We start from the raw sequence: 13,273 nt of genomic DNA, 5'->3' as shown, positions 1-13,273 counted from the left end.
CATTCTTGCCGCATAATTTACATAGCCTTGCACATAATCCTAGTAGCCCTGAAAACGTTAAAGCTCAGCATAATTGTTGGGAGCTCGTGATATGATTATCAGGTCTGTATTTCACAGGCAACTGTGAATTTATTTTTTAACTACTGTATTTTGTGCATTTTGTAATAAAAGCACCAAAACAGATATTATATACAGGATCTGCTATTTAACCGGCCTCTGGGTAATCAGTGAATTTTTTCTGCTATTTACCTGGTCGCTGGCTAAATAGTGGAAATAATTTAGTATTTGGCCGGTGCCTTTGAAAATAGCAGATAAACCACTATTTAATAGGATGCTAGCCAAATAATAGAGATCCTGCACTGTTTGGCCAACAACCACGCAAATAGAAGAAAAACTCCACTATTTAACCCTGGGCGTAGTTCGCGGAGCCGCACTCCGCGGAGCTACGCGAAGACGCACTTGCACTCCGCGACCTACGCGTAGCTCCGCGGACATGCGTAGTTGCTTGCTAGACCCGTTCGCGCGCCGTTTTTCGTCTTCGGGAGCGCGGTGCGCGTGTTCGGGGCGCTGCCTGCATGCTCGGGATGGCTAGCGCGCTAAGTTACCCAAGAGGTTTGTCCCGCCCGCTTGCGTTCCCTTATTTCCTGTTCCGGGTCACAAGTCACGTGTTCGGGTTGTGCAAGACATGTTCGGGAACTCATCTTCTCGTTCGCACTTACTAAAGTGCGTGATCGCGCTAAATATCGCGCGAACCTACGCACGCGGTCGCGACGGGCGCAGCCATCTTGGATTTCACACTCTGGCTATGGTTTTGGGCCTACTTTAGCATCTAGCTCATATCTCTTCAATCCTGATCTTTTTACCCACTTTTTCAAACTTTCTTTAGTTATTACCTATCTCTCTCTGTGCCTAGGTTTATATTTTTCATTTTATTTCTACTTTTACAACTTTTTTTCAACTTTTCTGTTGTTTTATTTTACTTCCTTCTTTTACCTTGCTTCTTCTTTCCTCTACCTTTTTGTCTTGAACTTTTCTTCTCCCCTCCACCCAGAACCATGGTGAAGGGCGCCAGCAGCATCGGCGGCTCAAAGGGCAAGGCGCCTGTGCCCAAAAAAAAACGTCTGCCTTGCGGCAGAATGCGCCCCTCAGGGGTGACGGCCCGCCAACTTTTTGGGGAGGAGGAGGTGGCTGCCCTGGTCTTTTTTCTCCAGCGCCACCTCCCCTTGACCTTGGCAGCAGGCGGCAGGCCCGGCTCCGGCTACCAGATTGAAGAGCGTCTCCGGCGGTGGGCGAAGGTGCGCCGGGCAGTCTTCCGCTGCTCCGGTATCCGGCGTACCCACCATCAGCTGACCCACCGCTGGGCAGACATTTTGGACCGGGAGCAGGACCTGTTGGACCTGCTTGGTGTCGAGGTCGTGGGTCTTGGTGAGTGGCTACCCAAAAAAAAAAAGTATATATATATATATATATATATATATATATATATATATATATATATATATATATATATATATATCTAAGCTCACTCCCTCCCGGTCCCGGGTGGAAATAAAGACAGCACACACGGGAATTCTCCTTAGAAGCAACTTTACTCGCACAGACGCGTTTCGGAAGCCAAGCTTCCTTCCTCAATGTTTGTTACACCGCAATGCGCGATTAGGCGCCATTTTATTTCAAAATACACAAACAACTCGCGTTGGTAAGCATAGAGAGAGGACTGACGCGTGAGCGCCATCTTGCTAGTGCATATAATTCTACAATAGCATGATTGTGATTAAACAATACTCATTCATTTAGTGATTGCTAATATTCATAATCGTTTAAAAACCTCACATATTTACAACGAGGAATTTGCATAGTAATATTGCCGTGGATCGGCAAGTAACCCTCTCATTAATACGATGGGCAATGGACTGGAATCTTGCCGTGGATCGGCCTGTGGCAACACAAAGGTTGCCATTTGGATTTCCAATGGCCCCGTATATTAATTTTTTACCAATCAGTGTCGAATGATTAATTCCAAAATATTAAAAAAGTTACAAAATATTAAACAGTAATCCTGAAAATACCAAAAGAAATAAGTATGTAGTGCAGTATATATCTGAACAATCAGGATCTCTCAGTTCATTCTAAAGCACTTAATAACAATTAATTCCAGAAAGACGCTCATTGCAGAAACCATTATCATTTAGCTGTTATTACTTTCATGTCCACACTGGAAATGCTGCATGGCATTGTTATTACTTAGCTCCCTAAATGTACAGTCAATTCCTCCCCACAATTCAATCCCAAAGGGGCCTTTGTTTGGCAGTCTATAATATATCGGGATTCTAACCTACGAAGTTTTTGTAGTTTATCCCCTCCCCTGATGTTGTCAGAAATTGCATCCAGGCAAAAATACTGTAACAGGTTCCTGTCGCTTTTATGTTTAATGGAAAAATGTCTTGCGACAGGGTATGTGAAATCTCTGTTTATTATAGCCCGCATGTGTTCTAAAATACGCAATTTCACGGGATTTATGGTGCTGCCTATGTACCTATCATTGAAAAACAATGGGGTAGACCCAGAAAGTCAACAGGACCTGGGTAGTTATATATTTATAGAAAAAGTGGTCCTAGACACAATTTGTTAAACCAGACACAATCAATGTAAGTGTTAATTATTCACACTAAGTAAGGGGTCAGATTTAATCTGAACAAACAAAAGGAGATGTATTATTAGCTAATGCTGCTATCAATGCGAAAGAACCCAACAAAACAGTACCAAAACAATTTATACTGCAGTTTTATTTACATATTGATAAAAAATTTGGCAATAAGAGAATTAGAAAAAGGGGGGGTGCTCAAGTGATGAGAAGGAAAGGCTGAAAGCACAGGATTTAGAATAGGTTCAGTGCAAAACAAGAATTATATTTACATTGCACAAAAGTAAAGCCTACCCCTACAGAGTATATACACACTATTATACACGGGGACTGGGAAAATGGTACAGGCTTTAGGAAATTAAAAGGGGGGCATAACCGTCGACGTTTCGACCCTGGCGCAATACGGGAAAGTTGCGACCTCTGCTACGGGTCTTCTTCAGGACAGATGGGGGCGGGGAGAGGGGAGCACCACGGCAAAGACTGTGGCGGTGTAACAAGGCCAGATCATTTGGGCGATACACCTCTGACTGATAAATTCAATTTGAAGCCAAGATGGTGATTATGGATAGGAACAATGCGGCGATATCAATCGTGCCTGATATGGTCAAGCAGTGACCAATTAGTTGCGGGCGAGGGAAACCAAGCTCCTGTTTGGAAAGGACCTAACACGTCGTGGTCTCCTCCCGGATGTAGGAAACGGGACCTGTCGGACTGAGACTGCAGCTACGAGCCACATCTGCCTAAAAACGATTAAATAATTGGAATTACATATACAGGGACGCGCCAAGGAATATTAGGTCCTTTCCAAACAGGAGCTTGGTTTCCCTCGCCCGCAACTAATTGGTCACTGCTTGACCATATCAGGCACGATTGATATCGCCGCATTGTTCCTATCCATAATCACCATCTTGGCTTCAAATTGAATTTATCAGTCAGAGGTGTATCGCCCAAATGATCTGGCCTTGTTACACCGCCACAGTCTTTGCCGTGGTGCTCCCCTCTCCCCGCCCCCATCTGTCCTGAAGAAGACCCGTAGCAGAGGTCGCAACTTTCCCGTATTGCGCCAGGGTCGAAACGTCGACGGTTATGCCCCCCTTTTAATTTCCTAAAGCCTGTACCATTTTCCCAGTCCCCGTGTATAATAGTGTGTATATACTCTGTAGGGGTAGGCTTTACTTTTGTGCAATGTAAATATAATTCTTGTTTTGCACTGAACCTATTCTAAATCCTGTGCTTTCAGCCTTTCCTTCTCATCACTTGAGCACCCCCCCTTTTTCTAATTCTCTTATTGCCAAATTTTTTATCAATATGTAAATAAAACTGCAGTATAAATTGTTTTGGTACTGTTTTGTTGGGTTCTTTCGCATTGATAGCAGCATTAGCTAATAATACATCTCCTTTTGTTTGTTCAGATTAAATCTGACCCCTTACTTAGTGTGAATAATTAACACTTACATTGATTGTGTCTGGCCTATGTACCTAAGCCCACAGGGGCAAAGGAGGCAGTAGACCGCAAATGGGGAGGTGCAGGTAAGGAATTGGTTGATTTTCTTTTTGGTTCTACAACCCACGATTTCATAAGAATAAACCCTTTTACTATTAGCACAGGCCTTACACCGACCACAGGGAAAGAAGCCTTTTGCATCTTTTAGTTTACCTGTGCGTGTGGGGATGGGTGACAGGTGACTATGTACCAAAGTATCCCTCAACGAACGCGCCCTTTTAAAGGTGATTAGGGGATTAGCAGGTATGTCACTCCCTATTATATTATCCTTTTGCAGTATATGCCAATGTCTTTTCAGGATGTTCCTCAATTGTTGACAATCTTTGGAGTATGGTGTGACCATCCTGAATTTTTCTATGTTGGTGAAGGGTTTATGCTTTTTAACAAACAGAGTCTGTCTGGGTTGTGTCCTTACTCTGTCTAGGGTATTCTGTAACAGTTGCTTGCTATACCCCCTAGCCTCAAATCTATCATTACTTTCCTGTGCCGCCAGCTCAAAATCTTCATTGGTGGAACAGTTACGCTTCAACCGTAGAAGCTCACCATACGGTATACTCTTAATGAGCTTCTGGGGATGATTGCTTGACGCATGTAGCGTACTGTTTCCCGCTGTTGGCTTTCTATAGAGGGAAGTTTGAATGCTATTATCAATCACCTCAATTTTCAAGTCTAAGTACACCGCCTCATTCATGCTCGCATGTCCAGTGAAGATTAAATTGCAGTTGTTTTCATTCAACACTTTAACATATTGCCAAGCTGTCTATACCGGGCCATTCCACACTATGCACAAATCGTCAATGTAACGATACCATGAGACGATACAGTTTGACCACTGCTCTCTCTCGGGCCCCCAGGCCTTCTGCTCCTCCCACCAGCCCACAAATAAATTTGCGTAGCTGGGGGCGAAGCAGGAACCCATGGCAGTGCCAGAGAGCTGTCTAAACAGGTCATCCTGGAATAAGAAGATGTTGTTATAAAGGCAAAATGCAACTAGCTCCATCAGCATAACATTATGCTGAGCATATTTCAAAGGTCTCTTCCCTAGGAAGTACTGGATCACCTTCATTCCCTGTGCGTGCTCGATGCTCGTATAGAGACTGGTGATGTCAAGAGTCAGTAGGCAATAACCTGGTTGCCATGCAATTGCTTCGATTTTTTCAATAAAGTCAGCAGTGTCTCGGATGTAAGATTTTAGACCCAAAACCATTTCAAACAGGAAGTGATCTAAAAATTTAGATAGATTCTCGGTAAGGCTGCCCATGGATGAAATAATAGGGCGCCCAGGTGGTTTGTCCATCCTCTTATGTACTTTTGGCAAGTAATAGAAGGTGGGGGTAATAGGATGTGTTGTTTTCAGGAAGAGATATTCTTCTGTCTCAAGCATCTGTTTGTCATGCCATTTTTTCAGTAGTCCGTGCAGATCTTCAATACTGGACTGATATCTCTGTTTTGTTGTCAATTCGTAACAAGACCTGTCCTGCAGTTGTCGCATAGATTCTTGGACATAATCTTCACGTGACAGAATAACCACATTGCCGCCTTTATCTGAAGGTTTGCAGACTATTGATGTATCCTCGGCCAATGTTTTTATTGCAATACGCTGTTTTTCGGTTAGGTTGTTCCGATGTCCCCAAGATTTTTTATGTATGCGCATTCTTCTTAGATCACGAATCACCAACTCTGAGAAAGTGTCTATCATATCGGTTTGTGTTGGAGGCACAAATTTTGACTTAGGTTTGAGACCACTGACCGGGGCCTCTTGTTCGATATCCACAGCCCTTAGTCTCTGGGTCAAGTTATCCGATAACGTTGGTATTGTGTTTGCTGTGTTCTCCAAACGTAATTCTTCCAACAGTTCTAAAGTGGTTAGTTCATTCACTTTCAATAGATCAGTGTCTTTATAGCGTGATCGGATTATTTTAGCTTCATCTGCTGTTGGTTTGGTCTTAAAAAATTTATGCAGGCGGAGTCTTCTGACGAATTGAAACAAATCAATTCTAGTCTGAGTGTACTCGAGGTTACTGTCAGGGCAAAAAGTTAATCCCAGTTTAAGGACTGACTCTTCTGGTGGTGAAAGCGCCCTTGCAGAGAGGTTAATGATTGTAAGGTTGTCTGTTGTGCCGTCAGGTTCTACCATCTTGATCCCCTTTTGGCTCGTGTTTTGCGCGTATGGGCCTCTGCATTCGGCGCTCTTCCTCTTCCTCTGCCTCTTCCGACCGCCCCGTCTGGTTTTTCTTCTTCGTTTTCTGGGGGTTTGTTCTTCCCTCCCCTCAACCAGTTCAATCGGATCACTTGTACCTCCGTTTGAAAAGGGGTGTCTTTGGTTTGTTGCAGGGTTCTGGTTTCGTCATCAGACAGTTCGCCTTCTGTAACCTCAGATTCTGATGTCTCCACATTCATCGGTGCAGCCGCACCGGCAGCCTTGTTTCTTAATAGATCCTTCCTTGTTTGATCGTACTTTTTAGAGAACGTGAGGACTCGACCCATGGCATAGTCCCGTTCGTCTCTATCAAATTTCTCTTGTTTACGTGTACGTATTTTTTGCTCATATTTTTCCAGACGTTTCTTCATCTGGGCTCTCAGCTGATCCTGCTGATCTTTATCTTCATTGGTCGCTAGTTCCGTTTCCATAGTTTCAATTTCTTTGAGGACCTTATCTCTGTCGCTCCAAGCGAATTGTACTAGGATTTCTAGCATCCCTTCACAGGATTTAGCGATGTGTGCTGCCCAGGTTTCAAGAAGCTGTGGGTCCGGGTGTTCGTATGCGGGAATTGTAAATATCCGCAACCCTCTTGGCACTCTTTTCACTTCTATGTATCCTTGGAGTGATGTGCCCTCCCACCATTTACGAAGCTCCCGCTCGTATAATTTCTCTAGTTTGCCAAACTGTATAGCCAACTGGCTGGGAGCATTAGCTGTTTTTGTTTTGGTCGCTGGTTGAGCGGTAATGTCAGGATTTTTATTTTTAAACATTCCTGTCGCTAAATCGCGACGTTGCGAGATGTTAAACATGCTGTTATTCGTGATATTAGGCCCCCCGCTCCCGGGTTGCCTTGTTCGTTGCTGTAAATCAATTGAGATTCCCTACGCTGGAGCCACCACTCTCGTTGTTCGAAGTGTCCCTTTAAAGTTCCAAAAAACGAACAGATTATGTCTTGGCTTACCCAGATTCAGTCGGGTGACGCCAAGTATTTTCTGTCCGTGTAGCGAAGGGACTTCAGGGTAATGCTCTTCTCACTCGGGTTTCCTCCTCAAGCGGTGGCGGTGCTCCGCGTATATTAAATCCTGGCTCACTGCTCCAAAGTCCGGGGCACTCTTGCAGCGGGTGCTAGTCCAAGCGCGTCAGAGCTTCGCGCTTCAATATCAAAGCTCACTCCCTCCCGGTCCCGGGTGGAAATAAAGACAGCACACACGGAAATTCTCCTTAGAAGCAACTTTACTCGCACAGACGCATTTCGGAAGCCAAGCTTCCTTCCTCAATGTTTGTTACACCGCAATGCGCGATTAGGCGCCATTTTATTTCAAAATACACAAACAACTCGCGTTGGTAAGCATAGAGAGAGGACTGACGCGTGAGCGCCATCTTGCTAGTGCATATAATTCTACAATAGCATGATTGTGATTAAACAATACTCATTCATTTAGTGATTGCTAATATTCATAATCGTTTAAAAACCTCACATATTTACAACGAGGAATTTGCATAGTAATATTGCCGTGGATCGGCAAGTAACCCTCTCATTAATACGATGGGCAATGGACTGTACATTTAGGGAGCTAAGTAATAACAATGCCATGCAGCATTTCCAGTGTGGACATGAAAGTAATAACAGCTAAATGATAATGGTTTCTGCAATGAGCGTCTTTCTGGAATTAATTGTTATTAAGTGCTTTAGAATGAACTGAGAGATCCTGATTGTTCAGATATATACTGCACAACATACTTATTTCTTTTGGTATTTTCAGGATTACTGTTTAATATTTTGTAACTTTTTTAATATTTTGGAATTAATCATTCGACACTGATTGGTAAAAAATTAATATACGGGGCCATTGGAAATCCAAATGGCAACCTTTGTGTTGCCACAGGCCGATCCACGGCAAGATTCCAGTCCATTGCCCATCGTATTAATGAGAGGGTTACTTGCCGATCCACGGCAATATTACTATGCAAATTCCTCGTTGTAAATATGTGAGGTTTTTAAACGATTATGAATATTAGCAATCACTAAATGAATGAGTATTGTTTAATCACAATCATGCTATTGTAGAATTATATGCACTAGCAAGATGGCGCTCACGCGTCAGTCCTCTCTCTATGCTTACCAACGCGAGTTGTTTGTGTATTTTGAAATAAAATGGCGCCTAATCGCGCATTGCGGTGTAACAAACATTGAGGAAGGAAGCTTGGCTTCCGAAACGCGTCTGTGCGAGTAAAGTTGCTTCTAAGGAGAATTCCCGTGTGTGCTGTCTTTATTTCCACCCGGGACCGGGAGGGAGTGAGCTTTGATATTGAAGCGCGAAGCTCTGACGCGCTTGGACTAGCACCCGCTGCAAGAGTGCCCCGGACTTTGGAGCAGTGAGCCAGGATATATCTATATCTATATATATCTATAGTAGTATAAGTATTGTTATTGTATCTTTCTAAATCTTGGCTGAATAAGTAACGCGATGACTGGTGCTCCTAGTTACATTTCCGATGTATTCCGTTATATCTACTGTAATTGTATGACACTGGTCTGTGCTGCTCTTCTTCACTGACTCTTGCGTGTTGTTTCAACTTGGCGCTAGCTTTTGCTGTTTATTGATGTGAGATTTTCTTTATTGTAGAGAACTGAAGTTAGTTAATGCTATTAATAGAGTCTTGTCCTTCCTTTGTCCGTCAGTGAAATAGCGGTGGATGGATAATTGTACGTAGTTTGCATATTGTATCATTTTTTTCACGGCCTTCTCTTCTGCATGAATCCTTCTCTGGCAATGAATGCTAAAGTTACTTTGTTCTTCTTACCTCAGCCAGGGCCGGCTTTCGCATGTGCAAGCTGTGCAACTGCACAGGGCCACCAAACGCCAGGGGCCACCACATCAATATATATCCAATTTAATAATCCTCTGAGGATGGATACATATTTGCGTGGCGGCCCCTGGCAGGGATTTGGTGCCTCCGGCTCTGTTCCACTTCCAAACTCCCTGACTCCCTGACTCCCCCCACTTCACTGGCCTCCGTGCTCCGCCCCGACCTCCTCTTCCGGGGCCCCCTACCTACGCTCCCTGCCCAGGACCACCATGAGCCTAGAGCTGCCCCTGCCTCAGCCCTCCATAGAACTGATGTAGTTTGTTTAGTGAGTGGGTAGGCTTAGCAGCAGTAGCATTCAGTCAGTAGCAGAACTATCTATGTATTTTGCTGGGAAAAATAAAAAAGAAATGCCTACTTACAGATAATTGATTACCCCATTCTTGAATCAGTGGTGTTGTTCAGGTGTTACTGCCTCTGTGTTACTTAGTAATCTGCAATCAGAATGTTTATGGAACATTTGATTTGTTTTCTCCAAGTATACAGTCAGTGAATCCTGCAAGGCAGTAGTCATAGTCATTTGGTAGATCAATGTTTGTTTCTTTTAATGTTCTAGCAGTGGTTTTTGAAATAATGTCTATGTTTCACAGCACTCAATGTTTTTCTCTTTCTTTATTATTTCTTACATGAACCACAGAACCCTGGGGCAAGCAGAAGGCTGGGACCGAGTCGGCGGGTGAAGCACAGGCACAGAGCTCCTCTACTGAGGATCCTGCTGCTGTCCCCAGTAAATCTAACAGTGCTTTCTTTTGGAACAATGATATTTCCCTAACTTTGTAACGGAGCTTTTTTTTTCCAACCGATTAATGACATTTCCTTCCTAAATAAATTTTGACAAATGCTTTTTTGATTTTCATTATGTTTTCAAAATTTTGGGTATCTGTCCCTGCCTTTCTGTTCCTTCAAAGAGCCTCTGCTATGACTCTCTGTGCTACTACTAGTATTAGACTGTCTGTAGGTAAGCTTGCCCTGTTGCCCACTCTCTAGTTAAGGTATTAATCTTTTCAAGAAATCTCAAATCTTTGATAGAATAGCTGTAGGCACAGGGTCCACTCCTGTCTTATGCTTTTTCCTCTGTAATGTCTCTGCTTTGCCAATTGACACCAACCAAGTATGCATCCAGATGTTGGTCTAGTATTTTGTAAACGTTAGTATACCACTACTACTCTTGTGGGTATTCTTCTATGCACGCAGTCACATACATAAGTATGTATGCACCAGAAAATTGGATGTTGGTGATAGGCAGGTTGGACCTTACTTACACCTCAGTCACAGAACTCTGAGGAACGCACAATTCACTGAACGACAACCTATATGGGCTCAGTCATTGGTCAATTATTCAATTATCCCACTCCTGAACCCCAATACCAAGATGCCCAATGCTTTTATTACACAATCCATAACCTAAGTAACCCCCTTTTGCTCACTCACTCGTGTAAGTCTACAAGACAACAGACACTGTAAATATACTTCAGAGTCAACCTGGTACTTCAAAAGCTTTATTTTGTTAGAAGTTAGTAACATCAATGTTTTTAAGTTGTTCCGTGAAATACGTCAAGGGGCCCACCAGAAAAAATACAGAGTTAAAAAAGGCTGAATAAAGTAATCTACATTTGTACAGCTAATAGTGCACGATAGGGAAATGTTTGAAATGTCGGAGACCCCTCACCATTGAACGTATACTGGTTACATATGCCTCTTTTTGGTAAGCTCTGGAAATCTCTGCTTCGTAGAAGGAAATCTTCTCATCTGCCGAAAAATAATGACAAAAGTGTTGCACGTTAGACAGTATGAAATACATTTATGCAAGTTTTAACTTTTTTGCAGTCATGCTAAAAAAAGGTGTAACCTGTAAGCAAACTCGATTCCACAATCCACATACAAAAAGTAAATACGGGCCTTTTTATTTTCCAACCTCTTCAGGTGTATGCATTGAACAATCATGTGGCCTCAAAGGCATCTTCTCGTACTGCGCAACAAGCTGCGAGGTAGTATGCGCAAAACTGTATACATTGATGTACAAAGGTTACATGGTTCAGTTCAAATTTCCAAGGACTAGAGTAGCAGTAGAGATGAGATGAGCTTGGGTACCATACCATAACAAATGAATGCTAATATGTGTAGTGACTCTGCTGTACTATGCAATGTGGACTACTAATGATTACGTAACGTTGTACTTAACTGTTTTGCAGAACTCCATTCTTGGTGAACAAGTACAATGGGGGCTGTGCATCCATCTAAAAAGGTGTACTTATTTTTATAGGTGCAGAACCGGTACCATCCACCAGTGCCGACGGGGACAGCGGCGCAGCGTCAGCAGAGGCGATCCCGGAGGGGACAGGACCAGAGGCACCTACACCAGCACCAGCAGCAGTGGGGGAGGATCCAACAGCGGTGGGCGATGGTAAGTTACATTCAATAGTGATCCGCATTACTTGGTGGGAGGGGAAAACTTCCTCACTGTACTCTGAGATTTATAATGAACTTGAAGTTCTACTGGACAATATGAGTATGACGCCACCTTTATTTGTCATTACCAAATTTACCATGCTTAGCATTACCACCGGCGAGAATTGATAAAATAACAGGCCTCTTCTATCTGACTACAACTCAGCTGTGAAAGGTTGGTGGCAGACTAAAAGTCTTATCCACAACATGACCACGATGGATTAACAACACTAAGGAGATCGGTTTTAAGTATGATGAAAGGAGCAAGGAAAAAGCACCAATCATCTAATATAGAAGGATACTTTGGAATCAGCAATGCAGGTGGCTGATAGCAGTCGGATGCATGGGTTGTTGTGGAAGCATGGAAAGGGGAAAACACAGCTGCCTGCGTGGTTGGGAGACACACCCAATATCGGTGGGTAGGATAGTCTCAGCAGTGGTGTTTTGGTCAAACCCAAAGGCAAGGGAAGGAGGGGACGACTGGATGCATGGGTCGTTGCTGGTGAAACATAAACCACCTAAGGTTTGTTGCGTGATATAAAGAATGATAGTCTCTACTAGACATTTACTACTAGCTGCCCCCTGTTAATTAATGTTAGTTTGAGACTGTTCCCGGAAGCAGAGTATATGATATAATAAAACGAGATATGAAAAAGACAGGTGTTCGTATGTGTGTGACCGTTGAAGTACAAAATTAATTTCGTCACGCTTGCACTCTATTTATTAGATCCTCTTATTTACTGTTGTTGCGTGCTCCAGGGTGTACCCTCCTTCAGAGTACAGGTAAGACAAATCAAATGCGTGACCCTTAATTGAGTAACGTCCCCTGGTCACAGCATATTGCCCATGAATTGGGTTGTAAAGTTCCACCAAAAGTTTCAAAAAACTCAAATGTCTTCAAACATCTTTATTTTCATCATTTCCAAAATTAATTCTTCGCAATGAATAATCCAGCCTTATGGATAATTACTTTAGCGTCCAATGCATTTCGGCTATGGAATAGCCTTCATCAGGGACTGGATTCAACAAATTAAATAACATGTTGTTATTTAATTTGTAGAATTAATTATATAGGCCGTAGAATGTTCAAGATAGATGCAACACAATTCTTTGTACTCAGCTTGCTTGCTAGTGCTACTGTGCCTCTATGTGTTGAATACATTTTGTGTTCTTGATTTGCTGGGATTTGGTATTACAACAATTCTGTCTCTTTCTTTATAGTTACTCCTTCAAAACCAACAAGAAAGGAGTTGGCAGTCCGGGCCCGGCAGCGGAAACTACAGGCCATCGTTGAAGCCTACCGCCGGCTGGTGGCTCAGGCCGAGGAGGAGCTGCTGCCTCTTCCAATGCCCTGGCCCCCAAGCCTGCAGGAGTACGTCGCCGTGGTCAGGCAGCCGCCCGCCGCCGGCTTTTTTCATCATCGGCCGCCCCCCCACAACATGCATGCCAATGTAGGTGCCGTGAATTTAAAAAAAAGATTCTCCTCCGGGTAGCGAGGCTCGAGGATGAAATAGAGGAGCGGGTGAAGCTCATTGTGGACAAACACTTGAAAGCGCGCCGGCTTTGAGATGGACCCTGTTTGTTTCCCCCTTTTTCAATCCTGTTG

The 13,273-nt window shown here is 43.4% G+C and overlaps 1 long non-coding RNA gene across 1 annotated transcript; it reads left to right on the top strand.

Annotated features, from left to right (window-relative positions):
- The first annotated feature begins 9,870 nt into the window (after positions 1-9,870).
- On the top strand, positions 9,871-13,020 carry LOC144783094 (uncharacterized). Its single transcript, XR_013601401.1, has 3 exons — positions 9,871-9,946; positions 11,483-11,623; positions 12,889-13,020. It is a non-coding gene; the product is annotated as an uncharacterized LOC144783094 (long non-coding RNA).
- Positions 13,021-13,273: the final 253 nt, after the last annotated feature.

This window comes from Lissotriton helveticus, chromosome 9, assembly GCF_964261635.1.
Source record: "Lissotriton helveticus chromosome 9, aLisHel1.1, whole genome shotgun sequence".
NCBI lineage: Eukaryota > Metazoa > Chordata > Amphibia > Caudata > Salamandridae > Lissotriton > Lissotriton helveticus.
The sequence above is the reverse complement of the archived record's forward strand: the minus strand, read 5'-3'. Positions and strand labels throughout refer to the sequence as shown.